Source organism: Lissotriton helveticus, chromosome 4_1, assembly GCF_964261635.1.
Source record: "Lissotriton helveticus chromosome 4_1, aLisHel1.1, whole genome shotgun sequence".
NCBI lineage: Eukaryota > Metazoa > Chordata > Amphibia > Caudata > Salamandridae > Lissotriton > Lissotriton helveticus.
The window spans coordinates 49,012,434-49,033,192 of record NC_136063.1 but is presented as its reverse complement, the minus strand read 5'-3'; the positions used below and the strand labels follow the sequence as shown (position 1 = coordinate 49,033,192).

Sequence of the window (20,759 nt, the reverse complement as noted above, 5' to 3'; positions counted from 1 at the left end):
TGCATGAATATCGCTGACTTTTCAGCGATATTCATGCATTTCGGCCGATTTTTATCGCTTAGGAGATAAACCTTGATAATAGCAAGGTTCCTAAGCGATAAAAAATCGCCGCAGCTCGGTGATAAAAATATTGCCGCTAAGCCAACATAGCGATAATTATCGCTAGTTGTTGGTAATATGCCCCATAGTTCCTAGAAAGGGAGGGTGATATGTTAGGCGCTATAGAACCTGTTTTTACCATCATTATAATATGATTTCTCCTTTTGTGTTTTATGGAGTTGTAACAATGCTGATCATAATATTTCTAATCATATGTCTGCTTGTACTAGCAAAAATGCTGCATCTTAGAGCACGTCGTTAAAATAAACATTTTAAACTTTACTGTGAATCTTTTTACTCCTGTTGTGGACTGGTATGAGAATAACAAACAAAAGAGTGTTCTTGATTCCTACCATTCCTGAGTATAAGCTAAGTCACATGTTCTGGGTTGTCTAATCATTGGTTCCTTTGCTATAGGACGAAGAGCTAATGTGACACTGATGCTAGTCGGTTAGAGTTTCTAGGTACTGAGGTGAGTTTTTTGGTCCACCACAATTCACTGAGGTCCTGGGTCTCTGTGCACAGTTCTGTGTCTGAGCAGAATCCGTTCAACAATCCTTCACTATTGCGACAGAGTAACCCTGGTCCTTAATCTCTGAGATTGACGGTACCACTTAATACATTTTATTTCTCCAACCATCCTAGTCAATTTGATTACTCAAACGGCTATCAAACTCACAAATAAGAAATTAATCTATTCCATTCTAGTTCTGCTGGCTTTTTGGGTATCTCTGGGGCAGTGCTATCCAGGCTACTCCATACCTGTGCTCTCGTCCTCATACTTTTTCCCAGCATTTAATTTAGCATCAGAATTCCACAATAGAGGGCCTCATTTTGATGTTGGTCCGTAAACCACCGACCGATCGGAGGCTTCAACGTAGAATTTCAATGTCACCGGTCAATCTGACGTTATTCTGACGGGTTCAAGGAACCCGTTGGCCAGTCGTAAACCTATCATAATCCCTTATTGATGGCGTTTCCGCCGTCGGGATTATGTGTTTCGGTTTCTGACAACCTTTCCTTATCGGCTTTCTGACATGGAAAGATAGCAAATCTGAGGCCAATGGTTGTGGTCCTGGTGCCACCCAGAAAGTCCCTGCACTGTTTAGCAAGCACAATAAGGTGCCAGGCAAACAGTGCAGGGATTTACACAAACTCCCATTACACTATGTTAACTTGTGCTGTGGGTGGTGTTCGTATTGATCCTGCGCTATCATTTTGCTGCTAATTGAGGTGTAACTTCACAATGCGGCATGATGGCATCATTTGGGTAATTTCTTGTAACAAGCACAGCTCAAATTTCTTAATATTGTTAGGGGTGGATGAACAATTCTCCTCTGCTGGTAGAGTTCACTGAGTGTGTTTCGCTGTTTGTGCTGATTTTACAGCACAGAACAAGCTTCTGGCTTGTGGAACTCAGCAGAATCTTGCAGAGTTTTTATGGAACTCCGCGGGGTGAAATGCTGCGAGTTCCACCCAGCCCTGAAAGTTATGCAATTTATGCCGGTGTAATATAAGTTTTATCCAGGCCAAGTAATAAAGATGTGGAAAGTGGGAGAGACAGTTTATAGGAAAGTGCAGTGATATAAAATCCTTCCATATTTCCCTCTAAGGTCTCTATTTTAAGTCCTGCAGTATTTGTAGGATGATAATTTGCCCCCATATTACCAAATTAGATCATAATGTTAATACCGGGTTGTGGTATTGGATGGACTTTGTAAGTGATCTTCCCATAGGCCACTATGGAAGGAAAATTCCATCAGTAAATTGCTGCAGGGGCAAAACAAAATTCAGAGGCCAGATATAAAGTCAGCTTAATTCATTTAGTACTTCTTCAGACCCACACTATGCATTCCCATCTGAGAAGTAAGACATCCACAGACTTATCTAAAAGGTCCTTTGCTACAAAGTACATTATTAACTAGTATACAATAAGGAGCCATCCATGAAGCTTTTACAATTAAATAGTCCTGGGCAAAATTTGAATTATGCTGGTGTACTTCACATTATTTTAGGAAATTCACATTACACTTGCTTTGAGAAATTCCCACAGTTATGTAATTTACACCACTTTGCTTATCTTTGCTCCATTCTTAGTAACATTTCACAGTGAATGTACGATTCACAGTAAAAAAAACAACAAAAATTAACACAATGATGCATTTTTCACTGAAATATAGTACAAAATGACAAATTAGCATTTTGCGTAATTATGCTTAATTTTACTAAGAGCAAATTTCACACACCCCTTCTATATATGTCCAAGTTTTAAGTGTCAACTTTATTTATTTACATAGTTACTGAAAACCATTGCAACATTTTAAAGTAGCCAATAAAACTGTTGGTATGCCCAGGTAAAACCATGAATACACATAATAAAATGCTGTACAGTGCGTGCATGACTGAGGTTAAAATAGGCGGTGAAGCCGTTAGAGTGCATCAATAAAACACATAATAAAATTCACTGCAGTCGTGGTAAAACCAGAGATACACGTGGTAAGATGTCGTACAGTGCATACCTATTTGGTTAATGGCACTAATGAGTATGGCACCAGCTGATATTGTATACATAATAAAGATGCTCTTCTCTTATTGCAAGAGAGAGATGCAGCGTCCAGTTGTCAACCAATGTCTACACAGGCAACTTATTACTGACATTGCTGATGTTGTATTGTCGTTTTAGGCATTTTTTGTTCGGCCATGCCATGTTTTGTACAATCCTGAAACAAGGCAAATGCATTTTTTTTAGCACACTTCCATTATGACGCCCATGTGTATAGGTATATCAGTATTGAGGAGCCCACTCGCTGTCTGCTTTATTTTTGAAACCACTTTACGCCTTTGTCTTTTCCTTACCTAAAGTACCAACTTTATAACTACTACACAGTGAAAGTCATGCGTATTTCACCAGTTTCCTACCTCCCCTTCTTTATTCGGTTCTAGCAGACAAATACACGTTAACAGTTTGGATGCTTATAAGTTCAACTTTATGTATATATTTCCATTGAATTCCTATGAAACACGGGTTTAATGTGGGCTTTCCGCTAATTACATTAATAGTCTGTATTATTATTTTGAATATCACATCTAGAGAGAGAGACCACTCTTTATTTATTTGAAAACAATGTAATGCTTCTGTGCGCACTCTGAAGAAAATAAATATTTTGAGGACTATTTAAATTTTGGCTGCTCTGTGCTCTGACTTTTACATTTTAGCACGGTAAACTCCGGCCAGTCAAAGCAGCTCTTGCTAATAATAAGAGTTTAACACTTCCTCCCATCTCAATCCAGGCAGATAGGAGCAGGCATTAGCAAAAGAAAGGATTCTTGGCAAGGCACTTTAGCGAGCAATCACTGAGGTGTTGTGCATGCAAAACACGTTCATTGTGTTTCACTTCCCAACCTGGCGAGAGGTCAAGTCAAAACACGAAAACCTGTCCTATTTGACTGAACAGAATACTTCCTCCCTACACCAAGTGCCCACAAACACATTGTAGGTACAGTGCATTGTGCGATGCAGTGCGCGCTACGAAATTCGTTTTAATAATTAAATTGTGTACTTACCTGCAATAATCCATATGCCAGTGTTTAGGTCCCTCCACCCTGCCCCTCCCCCTCCCCGCCTCCCTGCCCCACCGTAAATCCCTCCACGGCCCGCGGCTGCTCATGGCCACCAAATCCCCCCTCTACCAACACAGTAGAGTTAGTTAACAATCCTGGGGTAACATTTTACTCTATTTTTCCACCCACAAACATTGTCAGTGGCTGGGAAATGTTTTCAGCTGATTGAATCTCTCAAGAAGTTTTTTGTTCTTATTCCAGTTACTGCAAGGAAAACTGTTACAGCAGCCCTGATGACCTTCGAATTGAACTATTGCAATAGCGTTTATTCTGGTGCAAACAAGATAATCTTCAAAAAGCTGCAGACTGTTCAACATGCAGCAGCCCACCTGGTGTTGAAACTGCCACGCTGCTTCTCAGCTTCTGCAGCTCTATAACTACTGTATTGGCTAGCCTACCTATCCATTTAAAGAGTACTATTCAAGATACTTGTCTTCACATTTAGAGCTTTCAGGGCTTCAGGACCCAAAAACCTAACATCTAGATTCACACCCTATGCCACTCCACGCCCTCTTTAGATCTTCCTCAGCCAATCTTTTAAAACCCACAGTAGAAAGTAGGGACACCATTCCTCGTCATGCGTGTCCCCAAAAGTGACAGGTCTGTGTGTCCTTAAAAGTGACAGGTCTGTGTCCCCATAAGTGACAGGGTTTTCCTGTCCTTAAAAGTGACATGCATGTGTATGTCCTTAAAAATTACAGGCCTGTGTCCCCAAAAGTGACAGGGTGTTCCTGTGCTTAAAAGTGACAGATGGTGAGCAAAAAGTTTGGTGACATGAGGAATGTGTGGTCTCCCTAACTGGAGCTGGTCTGTGGGGGATGTAGAATAAGGGGGTGTGTCAGAGCACGAGACAGTGTTAAATGTTATGTTAGCCTAGCAGGGCATTTAGGTTAAGGGAAATGTGTGCGCAAAAAGTGACAGGTCTGTGTGTCCTTAAAACTGACAGGTCACAACCCTCTATGATGACTGTAGGTGTCCATTTGTCCCAAGGGGAGGTCTTCCAAAGGGCGGGGTTTGTTTTGGGACCATCAGCGAACCAGAGTCCTATGACGTTTGTGTGCCATTGTTATGGTGTAGAGGTGTACGCCCCTTTTAGAGGCTGCTTAGGATACATATAAGACTTCCTTAAGAGCCTCATACAGCAAGCAGAAGCCTGAATACGAAAAGGTGCCCTCACCCCACATCAGAATGAAGAGATACAACCCATTCGTGAAAAGGCCAGTGTTAGGTGGCTCCCAACCGACTATCAATAGATATTACCGCACTTTAACACCCCTGGTAATGGACGAGGATGCTCAACAAGAAACCCCTAGGAATATGGGCTGCGACGTTACTGGTTTTGGCAATGGCATATGTAGGCCTATGGAAGCTCGCCGTCTCAAGGATTGCGTATGTCGGATGTCCCCGATTAAGGGAGACAGCAGCGAAAGTGAGGTCTCATGTAGTGGCAGCCTGCTTGCTGGCCTCAGTTCAATGGACCTGGAGGAAGCTGAAGAAGCTGTAGCACCGCCTAATACACCCGTCTATGAAGACATGGACCTTCAGGAGGATAAGGCTGCTGAGAAGGTCGATCTGCAACAGCCATCTACAAGCATCGAAGATGATGGAGCATCACAGGACATTAGCGACTCTCAAGATTTCAGAGCCGCCGCAGATGACGATGAAAATGCGAAGGTTAGTAACATTTTTACAAAGAGAATGTTATGAGCAGGCAATTACATAATGGTTTATTTTATTTCTTCAACTAACAAACTGTCAATATTTTCTGAACCTAGAGAGCAAACCCAGTCGAATACACCTACTTAATAAACTATGGTAAAAAAGATGTAGTACCTCCTAGCACAGCCAGCTATGATGCCATGGACCTTCAGGAGGATACGGGTGTTGAGAAGGGTGTTTTGCAACAACCTGGTACAAGCGTCGAAGATGATGGGGCATCGCAGGACATTAGCGACTCTCAAGATTTCAGAGCCACCGCAGAGAGCGGTGAATATGCAGAGGTTAGTAAGAAAATGTTTTGCGCGGTCACCTACATAACGATGTATTTTATTTCTTCAACTTACAGATTGTAATTGTTTCTTCTTTTGAACCCTAGAGAGAAACCCCAAAAAGGCCTGCGTCAGAATGGCAGTCTACAAAAGCGAGCAATGTAATTTTCAATTGTCTGTGGTGCTCAAAACAGGCTGAAAGTTCCACATGCCAAAACGGTGATGGCTGAGACAAGTGTGTATGCAACTCTGACATGTGTGAAAAGGAAGATGAAGGCTTGTCCTACTACGCAAGGCAGGAAGTTAAGGCTTTCGCCGCACAGGTGGTCCTAAACTGTGTCAGGCGTGACTATTACAGCCTTTGTAATGGACATCAAATCAACGATCCGCAGCAGGAGGCTCATGAATGTTTGTGTGAATCATACAGAGCAAGGACAATACGCTATATTTGTAGTTTGATAGATCCATACAAGGTGTATAAACTGCTACGGGTGGTGTATGGGTTGTACGCTGAAAAGAAGCGTGTCCACCCGGATATGTTGAGAATCTTGACATCTGCAATCAACGAGATCCGATATGCCTATGACCCGAGCTTAAAATTACCGGGTATGCAGGGTATGGGCGCCACTTTCAACAGAAAGATGATAGAAAAACTCGTAGCAAGACGTATGTGTAATCTGTATAAAAAAATAGAAAAATAGGGTCTTTGGCCCCCCGAAAACTGTTTTAAACAGGGGCTTATTTAACGTTACATGATAGCGTGTATTTAGAACAAAGTAATAGAATGTTACACCTCAAGGTGACTCTGTGTTAATATGTCCTTACGACACTTACTGTGAAAAATGTAAAGTATACTCTGTTTATGATTTGTTAAATTTTTTCTTTACTTTTTTAATAAAAGGCACTTATGCAAAACAAGTGGCTTTCATTGTTTGGTGTGTAGCGGACGATAACATGTCGGGGTCCCTGTTAAGAAAACTTTATTATGATACACGGGGAGTTGGAAGCTTGGGAAGCGCCGAAGCTCTATATAGAAGGGCTGTAGATGAAAACGAACCTGTAAGCAGAGATCTGGTGAAGAACTGGTTATCAGGAAAGGAGGCATATTCACTACATAAACCCGCCAGAAGACGTTTTAAGAGACGGCCTACAATCGTTAATGCACAATTAGATTATCAATGGCAGGCGGATATCATCAGCCTTCAAGATTTAGCAAAACATAACAACGGAGATCACTATATATTAACTGTTATAGATGTGCTGTCCAAGTATGCCTACGCAGAAGCGTTACGCGATAAAACTTGGGCTAGTGTCACGGCCGCTTTTAAAGCCATCTTCGAGAAAGGGCAAATTCCTCAAAAACTACAAACCGATGCCGGTACAGAATTCTTAAACAGCACATTTCAGAAATTATTAAAGCACTACAGCGTTCAACATTTTGTAACACACACAGAGGTAAAAGCAGCGTTTGTAGAGCGGTTTAATAGAACTTTAAAGTCTAAGATGTGGCGGTATTTTACGGCCCACAACACCTACAGATACGTTGATGTTCTACTGGCCTTTTTAGATGTATATAATGCCAGTTATCACAGGACCATCAAAACAGCACCCGTAGAGGTAACGCATACTACTTCGTTAGCTGTTTGGAGAACTGTGTACGGACATAATTTCGCTACAAAGGTGAAGAAGCCTATTTTTAAAAAAGGTGACCACGTAAGAATTTCAAAATTTAAAGGGGTCTTCACGAAGGGTTACCAACAGACTTTTAGCGATGAAATATTTATAGTGGAAAGTGTGGAGCTTAAAGAGGGTTTGTATATCTACAGGTTAAAGGACTATGATGGGGAAAGGGTGTCTGGGGTATTTTACAAGGAAGAGTTACAAAGGATACCCGCCGATCCGCACAGGGTGTATAAGTTGGAAAAGATTCTGAAAAGGAAAGGTAGAGGCGCTAATAGTCAGGCATATGTCAAATGGAGGGGGTGGCCGGAGAAATTTAACAGTTGGGTGCTGGCCAGCTCCCTGAAGGGTGTGTGAGCCGAGGATCGTCTAAAAGCTGATGTCAAGATGGAGACAGCGCCCTTTTATATCACCCTGCCGTCCAACGCTTCTAAAGACATGTTCCCCGACAACCAAATTTCTAATTATACAGTGAAATTGGCTAAGCCTGTGGACCTGAAAGGTGATTGGGAGGTCGCCCTAACCGAGATCCAATAGCCTAGAACCTGGAACCCATTTACACAGACCGAGGCTAAGTTTTACCTAAAACGTGAGCAGGACCCGGTGAGCATGCACGAGAGCATCCCATACGGCTACTACCCCACCGTTTTAAGTGTTGTCGACGCCATCAACAAAGCCAGAGGTACCATCGAAGCATATACGAATACCCATCTGTCACTAGATAACGTCAGAAGGAAGGTGTTTCTTAAAACATCGAGTCGCACCACAACGTTTAACTGTACCGGTAAATTAAGCCGAGTTTTAGGAACAGTACAGAATGCTAAAAGTCCGGTCGAGCCGGATCACACATGCCCTGATATTAACGGGGGTTTCTACACGCTCTATGTGTATAGCGATATTGTAGAGGCACAGAGGATCGGAGATAGTTACTCGCCCTTGTTAAGATGTGTCCGTGTACAGGGCGAAAATAATACGATGGTCAATATTCAATTCAACAAACCCGACTACATAGCAGTTTCTAAAAAACATTTTGACACTATTTCAATTATGATTATCGACGATCAGTCGCAGCCTGTGACCTTTAAATACGGGAAAGTTATTGTAAAGCTTCATTTAAGACCGAGACACGACAGAGGTTATTAAGCAGACGTCATGGTGGTGGTGAAAACATATGGGGGACCCTTCAATGTACAGGGACTATTACCGAAACCAGGCCGGCTATGGAGGCCCACCGTACTTTCAAGGGTCACCTGTTATGTATGGGGCTGGTCTAGGAGGTTTCTTCCGCAGTCTTTTTAGAAGAGCTATGCCATTCTTGAGAAAAGGCTATGAAATTGTAAAACCGCATGTTAAGGCGGCGGCTTCGAACATTGCCCATGATGTTGTTGGCTCTGTTACTTTGGCGGTTGCCGAACGTATGAACAAAGAACCGAAAGAAGGCGCTGGCTTAGTGTACCAGCCGCGCACGAGCGTTAAAAGGAAGCGTCGCGCATTGAGACTCAGAGGACCTCCGGCCCCCTATAAAAAAAAGAGGAGTTCTTCAAAGCGTGCTAAGAAAAGAAAAACCCCAAGGCGGAAGAGAGCTAAGAAGAAGAAGAGATCCTCCTCTAAAGTAAATATTTTTTAAAGCGGCACAGCCTAAAGCATGGCCTTCGTACATTGCGCATCGGGCGAATGCGCCAAATCCGAGTTATACTTGTTTACTCTAAAGCCTACGCAGACAAGTATCGAAAACAGCTTCTTCATGGAGGTATCGCCTTTAGCCGCTTTGACGCCGTTGGCCCCTATAGAGTTTTATATATCAGGGTCCACGGATATGTATCTGGATCTCAACAACAGGCTACTCCACCTTTTGTGTAAAATTGTAAAAGCTGATGGTTCCGACATAGCAGCAGACGCTAAAGTGGCCACGATAGCTTATCCCCTCGCAACCCAGTTTAATCTGGTGGACATCACCCTGGGCGACCGCCTCATCACACAGAACGATAACATGTACGCCTACAGAGCCTACCTTGAGAGCATTCTAAATTACAGTAGTGACGCCCTCGACACGAAGCTTTCATCGGGGCTCTTCTACAAGGACACCTGTGAACATTTTGAAGTCAAGGAGTTGGACGGTGAAAATCAGGGCTTTGTGAAAAGAGCCAGTTTTGCGTCGGGCAGTCGCCAGTTTGACCTCCTGGGCCGCATACATTCAGACCTGTTTGTCTCTCAGAAACAAATTATTGTAGCGTGAAAAGAGACATGTCGTGGTCCTCTTAAAATGCCACACCTCGTGTACTCTACCGAGTCTGTAGCCTTTGTCTAAGGCAGCTTGGACCTCGATGGTGCACCAGGTCCCTGTGAGCATCCTTTGTTCTTCGGTGTGACTGCAACCACCGACCTCTTTAAACACAGCGCATGTACGACAGAGGGGGAACATCAGCCTACCATCAACTCTGTATGGTAACACTGGAAAGTAAAGCTGCCTTGGAGGATAAATTTCACATTTGACTAGCCCGAAGTATTCGGAAAGGGGCTTAAAGTCTCTATATATGATGGTAGGGTGCCCTAAGGGGTACACCTTCATTTTGTTTACAAACAGGTACAGACTGGTGAAATCATAATAGTGTATTTTCTCACCCTCCCCAGCGGCCGTGTACAGCTGTATGGCATTTGTACGCCCCCCGAATAAGGCATCGCGGGGTTCCAGCGGTTGTGGTAAATCACGACTCTGAGGAAAGAACGTAGCTCAGTGTTGGTTGCTATCATCTCTAACCACTCATGCTCCCATAGTACCCGCAGAGCAAATCAACGTACTGGGCCCTTATCATAGTACGTCTGTGTAAGTGTCCAAATTCGGCCCCCAGCAGTCTGTTAAACTCATGGGGTTTGTAACACTGTGGACAGCCGTGGTAAAAACACCCGTTGTATTCAAAGGCAGTCAGCACGCCCTTAATTTCAGCGTACCCATTCAGGTAATAGGGACCCAGGCGGTATTCACCACCCTGTAAGGCATGCCGAATATCTATGTCTTCCTTCTCAGAGACGTACATGAGCCATTGGATAGAAGGGGTTGAATAACATTTCTGTTTACTGTTATAGAGGTCTGGCGGCACTAGAGCGATACTTTCAGGTCTTAAAAACATGTGCTTGTAGATGGACATACACATGGAGGCCAAGGTGATGTTTTGAAAAGGGTCTATGTATTCAACCGACTCTGGCATTTGAGGTGTCTTGGGTTTCAAGACCCTGACTTTCTTAGTCATTTGAGGTGTTTTGTGTTTCATGACCCTAACTTTCTTAGTCATAGACACCACAACATCTCTGAAGAGGTTGCATGCATGTCGCAGGATCATTACATCGGCCTTGCAATAGGCCTTCAATTCAGTTTGAAAATTAAACTCCTTTTCATGGTTTTCAGAGTACCACTGTAGAAAACTCTCTTTCTCAGCAGGCATCATATAATCAACCCCGTAGCTGTCCAGAGGCGGCATGGGCCCCACATTATTCTGGTTCGCCCAAGAGTTAAAAAAGTGTGGAAAATAACCTTTACACCTGGGAAAACCAAAAGCTTTTGGTAGCTTGCTCAATTTCATGGGTAGGAAATTCAGGGTGTCTATGAATCTTATTTGTAACTGCCCAGCCATTAACAACATCAGCTTGGACCCTTGAGTGATGAGTTCTACTTGCACCTTTTCACGAATCATATTCTGTAAAATAAAGAATGAGTTGTATGCTTTAGAGTTGTGGGCAAGCATGGTATACCCTTTGAATTTTGACTGAATGAACGTATTGAGGAAATCACCAACGCACGTTCGCCCCTCAAACTCCCAGCAGTCATCGGAAGTTAGATGGTGGGCGTAAATATAGTTAGGTTGGTGTACCCCCCTCTCCTGTGTGCACTCTATATCAAAAACAATGTAATCTTCGGTTTTGGGCTGATGTCTGCCTTTAACCATGTAACACTGGTGTACACATCCAGCCCGACATGGAATCTGACACCTTGGACATTTCATGCCTTTGCATTTGTGCTCTGTCGACACATATCGGCCACACTCTTGACAGTCCATTTTAGGGCTGCATTTAATAGCTTCATGGTGTATGCGCAAGCAGGCTTGCGAGCGACAAAACATTTTACAGGTGTGACACATCACCTTCAGGGCATCGTCTACAACACAACCATCCCTCTGACACATCTTACAATGTATTTCACACTGATGCTGTGCTTTAGTGTTGTATATATGGTCGCAATGTGTGCACACGTACTTGACTTCCAGAAAACTTTTAAGGTTCAAGATACCACAAAAGGGATTCTCATGGTGAAGGACATATACAGTCTTGTTTTTCACACGCTCCCCGGTTGTAAAGTACTTCCAAGAACCGTTGTGATAAAGAACTTTCACCGTAACGGCGAAATAGTTCTCAAAAAGACCTATGTCGCCAAAGCCGACCATGCGGTCTGGAGGTATTTCAAGAACCTCATGGGCTTCAGCTGCTCTAGACATGATGACAGCGTCGGTGGTGTTGCGACCCATCAGCACTCCCACGATGCTGGCCGCCAGACATGTGTTGGCTGCTCCAATGTTAAAGTTGAGCAGCCAACATTGTTTCTTACCAATGATCTTACTGTACAGGACATTCTTTAAAGGCCTGGAAACACCCCCCTCACGGCCCCTTACAATGAGGGCTATGACTCTGAAAGTGCCATAGGCGACTAGTTCAGCCTTACTCTGTAAAAGCTTTGACAGGTTTTCTAAAAATTCCACAGCATCAAACATATCAAGGGCCCTTCTTTTGGTGAACAACGGACTGTCAAGGCCCTGCCCCTGGAAGCGGAGCTGGAAAAAATCATTAGGACCCACATCACGTATCAACCTATCAATGAGTGATTGCACAGCCTGCTGTATGACTAAATGCCCGTGCAGGGAGGACCTTATCCGGTGTAGGTTAATAAACCTAAACTCCTCGTAGTGCTCTGTAGCTTTAAATCTCTCTACAGTACGGCTGTAGGTTCTGATGCTCTCTAAGAACACTGTCTCTGAATCCTCATCTTGAGGAATCTGCCTGGAGGGGGAGTTTGCTGCCGTACCACTTTGGGGATTCTGGTTTAGGCCGGGCTTGGGGGTCCTTTTAAGACGTCGTGTAGCGCATATTTTGGCTTTCTTTAATTTACTTATTAAAAGCCGGCATTGCTTAGTGCTATTAGCCCACTTATGTTTTTTGCGGGACCATACTTTTCTAGGTAGCCGCCCCCCTCCTACCTGAACAGTATGGTTTGTGTCTGTGTGTGATGTGCTCATAGAGACCTCTGCTACAGCCCCAGCCCTAGGGCCTTCTGTGTGTACCTGGGATTGTCGTTTTGGTGCTCTACCCCGGGATCCCTCCAACTGTACCGCCCAAGGGCGGTCCTCGCCTGAACTTGTGTAATGACTGGTGCATTTTACTGGTGTATGTGATTCAGGCGGTGCTTGTGAAAATATATAATTTTGCTTGAGGGGTTCCATGTCCTTTTTACGGTTGAGGAAGCGTAAGAAGTGTGTGGACCCTGCTGCTGTATTTCGATTTACGCTTACTTTTATTAACACCCAGGGGTTGTTGGGTCTTTAAGGGCCTACATAGGCATAGTCAAGAGGGGATACTCCAAATATCGGCCACTGTTGTTTGGCACGTTGGTATGATAACCCTTTTACACTGGTCAACCATTTGTAGTATCTTTCGCTGCGCCTCCAGCCCCGATCTGTCGACTCTACCGCACACCCCTAGTTTTAAGGTGGCGGTGTTCACTTGTCGTTTTAACTTTCTGACCGCCTGTTGTATGTCTTTCACATGGGCCCCTAGTACCTCTTTTGGGTTTACAGAATCGTATTGCGGCGGATTAGGGATGAATACAGTGGCCGGTTGTACACCATGCTGCAACATCCCTGGACCCCCACTCGCACCATTCGCCGCAACACCATTCTGTAACTGAGGTACCGGAGGGTTCATAGAAAGAGGGTCCCAGTGTGAACACCCCGGGCCTGCCGTGAAAGGGTCCTCACTAGATAAGTCCTCTAAATCCTGTTTTGACCAATCGTCCCAACCCGTACTATTATCGCCGCATATTGCTGATGGTGATGGGTGGCTTACACTGGGTGCGGGGCAGGTTGGGTCGTATGCCCCCGGTGGTGGAATAGGTGACATAAGGGTTGGGGAGTGTAAATGACCGTCAAAACAATCGGGGTCCCTATCGGCTAAGGAATGGTCGTGGTTGTGATCGGGTGAATGTCTAACAGCCGTATACAAATACCCACTGTGCGTGCTGGAAGGGTCCTTGTGCGCTGCTTCTGAGGGGCTATCAAGCTTGGCGACCATACCTATCAATGCCTTGAGACCACCACTGGTAGCTTTGTAAGGGGTGCCTGGGGGCTGAGCATTATCAGCCTCTGAGCTTCTAAGCCCAGCATGCATGATTATAGCCGGTTTTAGGGTTTGGTCTCGGGGGAACCCCTCTACAGAAGCGGCTAGTTTATTTAAAACTATAGAGGACTTCAAGGTATGGGTAGGAGATGGCGTCGTAAGGGGTTTGATTAAGGGATCTGTCTGCACCCCTTGTTTCTTCTTAAGACAGGATCTTGAGAGGCGCCTCGCTTTAGGAGTTTGGGGAGGTACCATATCTTCAGCGACTGTCGTTGAGGCTTTGAGAGGGTTCAGATACGCCACATCACTTTTACACTGAACAGGCCTAACTTTGTCGGGGCTTGTAAGTACATCTTCGCTGTTGCCCCCCTCCTGGTGTAGAATAGACATTTCTGTAGGATTGTTCAACATGCTGGAGTAGGGATTGATCTGACATTTTGCAGCCGTGCCTGTTCTCTGTTGTATGTGTGTGTAGTATGTGCAGAGCTTGTCCTGGCGCACACGCCTACTCACACCTTTTGCTGCAGGCTCTGCATTCTGAACGGTCGTTGTTATATCCCTTAACGGCTTCGCAGACCTCTTGACCTCACACGTATTTTCAGCTGTGTTCTTTTGAACGGCTCCTAGAATGTAAGATAACATATATATATATATATTAGAAAAAATAAAGAACATGTATAATGATGCTTACACTACCCATAGACACCCCACCACAATAATTTCTACACGTCCCCCCTTTATACAACCACTACAACACGGCGGCTGCCCCCCTTCTACCTGCTAGAATAAAACACAGAGAGTTCTTTTTTTTCGCACCCTTTTGTAAAAACACACCTTTTAGAGGTCTTTTCCCCGCTCCTTTCTTCGCCATCGGTTCCTTTCCATATGTTGAAGCTTTCCTCTTTAGCGGTCTTTCTTTTGATGGTGGTGCAGTCTCTTGCAAAGCAGCGTCGGTCGTGCTTGTCTCTGAGGAACCTGCAAAGAAAAAATAATCACATTTGCGGTATAAACAAGTCCTTAGCTGTCCCTTCTGAGAAGCCCTCCTACAGTACGCCCCTGGGGTTATTGGGCTAACAAAGTCTAAGTCTTAGACAGTTTAAAGAACCCTGGTATTTCTTTTTAATTTACCTGAAAGAACACCATTATCCTGAATACGTTGCGACACGTCTTGAGCCCCCAGGTATAGCTCTAGATCATCAGAATCTAGTTGTAGAGCGGCATCATAATCTATAAAAGCATACACACATGAGAAGCCCATTAGAAAAAAGCAGAACTTCTGAGACAAGGGTGTATAAAAACTACACATAACTATGCAACTCTAAATACATATACCTGCTTGTATGGTTAGCATTTTGTCGTCGGTGATGTCTATTACAGGGATGGCCTGTTTAGGGTTAGATTAAAAAAAAAAAAGGTTTAAAACTACACCTCATAAACAAGGCCTTACAGTTTGTTATATACACCTTAGAAAATGCCAATCATAAATTCAAAATTGAAAACAGCCTTGTCTGGACATTTAATTTTTAATAAGATCCCCTCATACCTACACACAATCCCAACATAGGTACACCCCTAACCTGTGTGCATATCCATAGTATACAAACCTCAAGTTGTTCTTTATAGCCCTTTCATAAACATAGGGTTCGGTAGAATTTTTACTTATAAACGGCAAGTAACAAAAGGATATCTCCTAGGAAAAAAACAGTCACAATCTCCCCCTAAATACATTATGCGCATTACTGTCTACACTATATACACTCTTAGGGCTGCATTTAAAAGGTATGTCTGGTGGTAGAAAAAACACGCATTTTAAAAATGGGCTGACTGGATGTAAAGCAAAAACATGAGAAAAACAACCCTGCGCCACAGCCTATGCTTCTGGGCAAATCACTTAATTAATTAATTTATTTATTTATGCGTTTTTATATAGCACAGGCTTTACCCGAAGGTATCAGAGCGCTTCATAATAGGAACAGTACTGATGCATGTGGCGTAAATTACAGGTGAACAAAATACAGAAGCAAACGTTTTGTTACATGAGGCAATAGTGACAATTGTGAGCAAACAAAATACCTGAGGTAGCAAAGGTACAGTACAGAAGGAAAAAAGTGGCATTTGTGCAAGTTACAAAAGCGAACAAAGTACGAGTAGAGGTATAATACTGTAATAAATGTCAGACACTCGAGCACAAGAACAAACATTGCGTAGGCATTGACGGCACTTTTGCAAGTATCTAAAGCAAACAAAATGTAAGACATAGCAACCGGTTTGTTACATGGGGAAAAGTGACGTGTGCATGTTACAACAGAGAACCGACCACCGGTACAAGGGTAATACTGCAATAAATGGCTGACCTTCAGGTCGAGTTTGCGCTATATAAAATGACCCTAAAGCAAGAAATCTTGAAAGCGGCAGGACCGCTGCTAATCCGGTCCCTGCAGCAGTAAACACATTTTTTTAATTTTTAGTTTAATGGTTGCCCTTGACACAGTCACAGTGGAGGAATCTCTGCCTGGAGCTTCCTCGGCATGTTTGCCCGGGCAGACACCGCCCCTCAGTGGTGTCAGGGGTGTCCCCGGTGACATTACGGTAGGGGCGGGGCATGCCCTGGCATACGCTTTTATTTATTTATTTATTTATTTATTTATTTGTGCAATTTTATATAGCGCGAACTTTACCCGAAGGTGTCAGAGCGCTTTACATAGGATCCAGTTGAAAACATAGGGACTGACGGTTACATGCGTAAAAATGATTGCAAATGTTTGCATTACATAAGAACCAGATGAAAGCATACGGATTTAGGATTACATGCGTTACAAAAAAAGGTACAAACAGAAAAAATTGCAAATGTACAAGAGATAAAGTCACACAAGGAGGAGATACAAATGGATATACTCAAGGCCTATACTAGTGATATCTCTATCAACATAGGGAGGGAGTACAAATGGATATACTCTAAGAGTCACATAGGAATGGTAGAGAGCACAGCGGACTACTGCATATACTAGTGCTTAGAGTTATCTCTATATACATAGGGAAAGGGTACGATTGGATATACTCTAAGAGTCACATAGGAATGGTAGAGAGCATAGCAGACTACTACATATTCTAGTGTTTAGAGTTAACTCTATATACATAGGGAAGGGATACACATGGATATACTCTAAAAGTCACATAGGAGACTAGTCGTTAGAGTTATCTCTATATACATAGGGAAGTGATATGACTGGATATACTCTAAGAGTCACATAGGAATGGTGGAGAGCACAGCGGTCTACAGCATATACTAGTGATTAGAGTTATCTCTATATACATAGGGAAGGGATAGACATAGATATACTCTAAAAGTCACATAGGAGACTAGTCGTTAGAGTTATCTCTATATACATAGGGAAGTGATATGACTGGATATACTCTAAGAGTCACATAGGAATGGTGGAGAGCACAGCGGTCTACAGCATATACTAGTGATTAGAGTTAACTCTATATACATAGGGAAGGGATACACATGGATATACTCTAAAAGTCACATAGGAGACTAGTCGTTAGAGTTATCTCTATATACATAGGGAAGTGATATGACTGGATATACTCTAAGAGTCACAAAGGAATGGTGGAGAGCACAACGGTCTACAGCATATACCAGTGATTAGAGTTATCTCTATATACATAGGGTAAGGATACACATGGATATACTCTAAGAGTCACATAGAAATGGTAGAGAGTAGAAAGGTCTACTGCATATACTAGTGATTAGAGTTATCTCTATATACATAGGGAAGGGATAGGACTGAATATACTCTAAGAGTCACAGAGAAGGGCAGGCACGTGAGAAAAACGAGAGAGGGAAGCAGTTAGTGGTGAATAAGACAGAGAGGAGTGTGTCAGAGGCAATAGGAGAGACAATAGGAAAGTCGAAAGGACAGAGGGGGAGGTCAGAGAACGCTAAAATGGTGGAGGAGAAAGTTAGAAGAAGAGGCAAGTCATACAGAGAAAATGGCGGGGAGCACGAAGGTCCAGGAAAATGGCTGACAAAGCCAGCAGGTCCAGGGGGAGAAGCGCAGTCCGCAGCAAAGTCGCAGCCTCATCGTTCAAGAGGAGCTGGGGCAGAGGAGATCAATCCGGAGACCAGAGGGTCAGGGGAGAAAGATGCCCAGGCAGAGATGGCGCTTTGAGGAAGCTCCCTGCTGCCCTGCCACCGTTTTTTAAAAACATTTATTTTATTTATTGGCAGTCACCTTGGGGCTGTAATTGCGACAACAGCCCCAGCGGAGCCCCCAGCCTGGTGCTCCCCTGCTGTGGGTGCGGCGATAGGCCCCAGCCCCTTCCGTGACGTCTGGGGAGTCCTGGTGACATCACGGAAGAGGCTGGGGCCTATCGCACCAGCCAAGAAGAGGAAGCTCCATGCTTCCAAGTCTCCATGAAGACCCACGTGGGATCAATGAAAATGCCGCCACAGCCCCCATAGCCCAGCCATCGGTAAGCAGGCTCTGGGAGGCTTCAATTTGAAAAAGGAGCCTTGAGCCCTCGTGCCGCTCAAAACCATCCCGCAATGCCACGGATCCTGCCACAGGAGCCCCCAGAGCTGCGCACGGTACCCAGCGGACTCTAAGGCATTTTTTTTTTATAAAAGCGGGGCCTCAAACACACCCCCACCACGCTGCCATCCAAAACCCAGAGCCCCGCCTGGCCCCAAGGACTCTGGGGATCTTAATATGATAATTACAGGGACCTAGAGCCCCGCACCAGGAGGCCTTTATTTGTATAAGTGTGCTTGGGACCTACGCACCACACACGAGCACCGCAAGGACCGCAGCGTGCTCCAGGGGGTTTATTTAAAATATGGTGGACCCTGTGACCCCACACCCCGCAGATAATGCCACACACACCTCAGAGACCTCCCGGCCCTCCGAGAGCTCTTGGCTGGCCCCAGAGGTTTGCTGCATATCCCACAGAGACCCCCCTTAATAATCTACTATAAATTCAACTGGTGTTTGTAACACCCCACACCCATGGACACCGCTGATGACCCTGCCTCAACCTGGAGCAAAGTGAACACTCCTTGAGCCCCAGGCCATCCTTGAAAATCCAATCGCATACTGATGTGTCCCTACCACACCATGGTTCAGATTGGGAAACAGCTGTTTGAATATGTCTCTGCAGAGCCTCTACACATGTTGGTGAGTACCTATTTGCATTATTTATATTTTTTATTTCGTAACAATGTAGAATATGTAGTGTACCCCGACACCTAAAGCCCCACACCGCATTGTTGTAGGTTTGTAGACAGTGTAAAAGCCTTGCGTTAAAGGATTGTTGCACCTCTAATAGCCTTAGCATTACCCTCCTTAAATACTGGCCCACATATTTGTTAAAATACCTTTAACAGGTCCCCACACCACAAAAGCAGCATCCATAGATTTCACAGCTACAGTGTAACACAGCAGTCATGTACAAACCCTAAAACAGCCAGCTTTATTTACATTACCATACAGTTCCCCCTTGCCCTTAGTGTCTTTTAAAAACTTAAAATGACTACCACCCCTTTACACATCCAGCATTATACACCTTAGGCACCAGACCACAACCCCTAGTATATATTATTTAAAACATTATGAACACAGTCCTACATTGCGATAGGTACCCTATTAAAATGCAACCTTATACACCTTAAAGGCCTTGCTCCCAATACTTTTAAATAAAGTCTTAAGCATGCAGCAATGCGCCAGCCCCCCTGTTTTACTTACATCCATAAATGTGTAGCGCGCTGCATCAATCTGTTATAGGTTGTTCTGATCCATTATTCCTTGAAACTCCTGAATTGGGCCTGTGCAGCAAAACAATCCAAGTATGTTGTTTGAATGGCTGTTTCTGCTGACCCCCCCAGAGTATGCTTTTATACATGGCCTGACCTGATGATTAGGTCCGCACCCCTTATGGAGGTGGGGTTAAGAACCATGTAATGGGGGCCTTTGGTGGGAACATTTTCTGACCAATGTACATCTTCTGTTAGCCCCCCTTTAACATCTGTTAATTAAACCTACTGTCTATAGTGGGGAGAGAGGTGCTTGTGACTCAATCTCTGGGGAAGATAAGCTCCTACCGTAGTTTAGGGACATGGCGGATGCCCATGTTTTTCTAATCAAGGCTTTGTTTGTTAGATAGACTCTTAGTATTATGACAGCTTTTAAACCTATTGTTTGCTGAGCGAAGGAATGTGTAATCATCAGTGCTTGGGACTCGTGACTCGCTCTCCTGGGAAGGTGGGGCCTGGTTGATTAGTTTTTCTTTCCTCTTCTCAGCTTCACTCTGCAAACATTTAAACATGCCCGGACATCCCCCCTCTTACACAAAGCCATTTAAACATGCCCGGACATCCCCCTCTTACACAAAGCCACTTTTTGCGCACACATTTCCCTTAACCTAAATGCCCTGCTAGGCTAACATAACATTTAACACTGTCTCGTGCTCTGACACACCCCCTTATGCTACATCCCCCACAGACCAGCTCCAGTTAGGGAGACCACACATTCCTCATGTCACCAAACTTTTTGCTCACCATCTGTCACTTTTAAGCACAGGAACACCCTGTCACTTTTGGGGACACAGGCCTGTCATTTTTAAGGACATACACATGCATGTCACTTTTAAGGACAGGAACACCATGTCACTTTTGGGGACACAGGCCTGTCATTTTTAAGGAAACACACATGCATGTCACTTTTAAGGACAGGAACACCCTGTCACTTATGGGGACACAGACCTGTCACTTTTAAGGACACAGAGACCTGTCACTTTTGGGGACACGCATGACGAGGAATGGTATCCCTACTTTCTACTACCCACACTGTTCAGATACAAAACTAAAGGTGGGAGATCAGTGTGATCCAGGAAGTAAAAGCATGGAATACACTCCCCTGCTCTCTCCGTCTTTTCCAATCAGGTTCCGGTTTCAGATTCGGACTCTCTCTGCCTCTCCCTTATCTATCACCT

At 44.2% G+C, this 20,759-nt stretch overlaps 1 pseudogene; it reads left to right on the top strand.

Moving 5' to 3' along the window:
- Positions 1-4,908: 4,908 nt before the first annotated feature.
- LOC144827841 (uncharacterized) lies at positions 4,909-6,438 on the top strand (annotated as a pseudogene).
- The last annotated feature ends 14,321 nt before the right edge of the window (positions 6,439-20,759 follow it).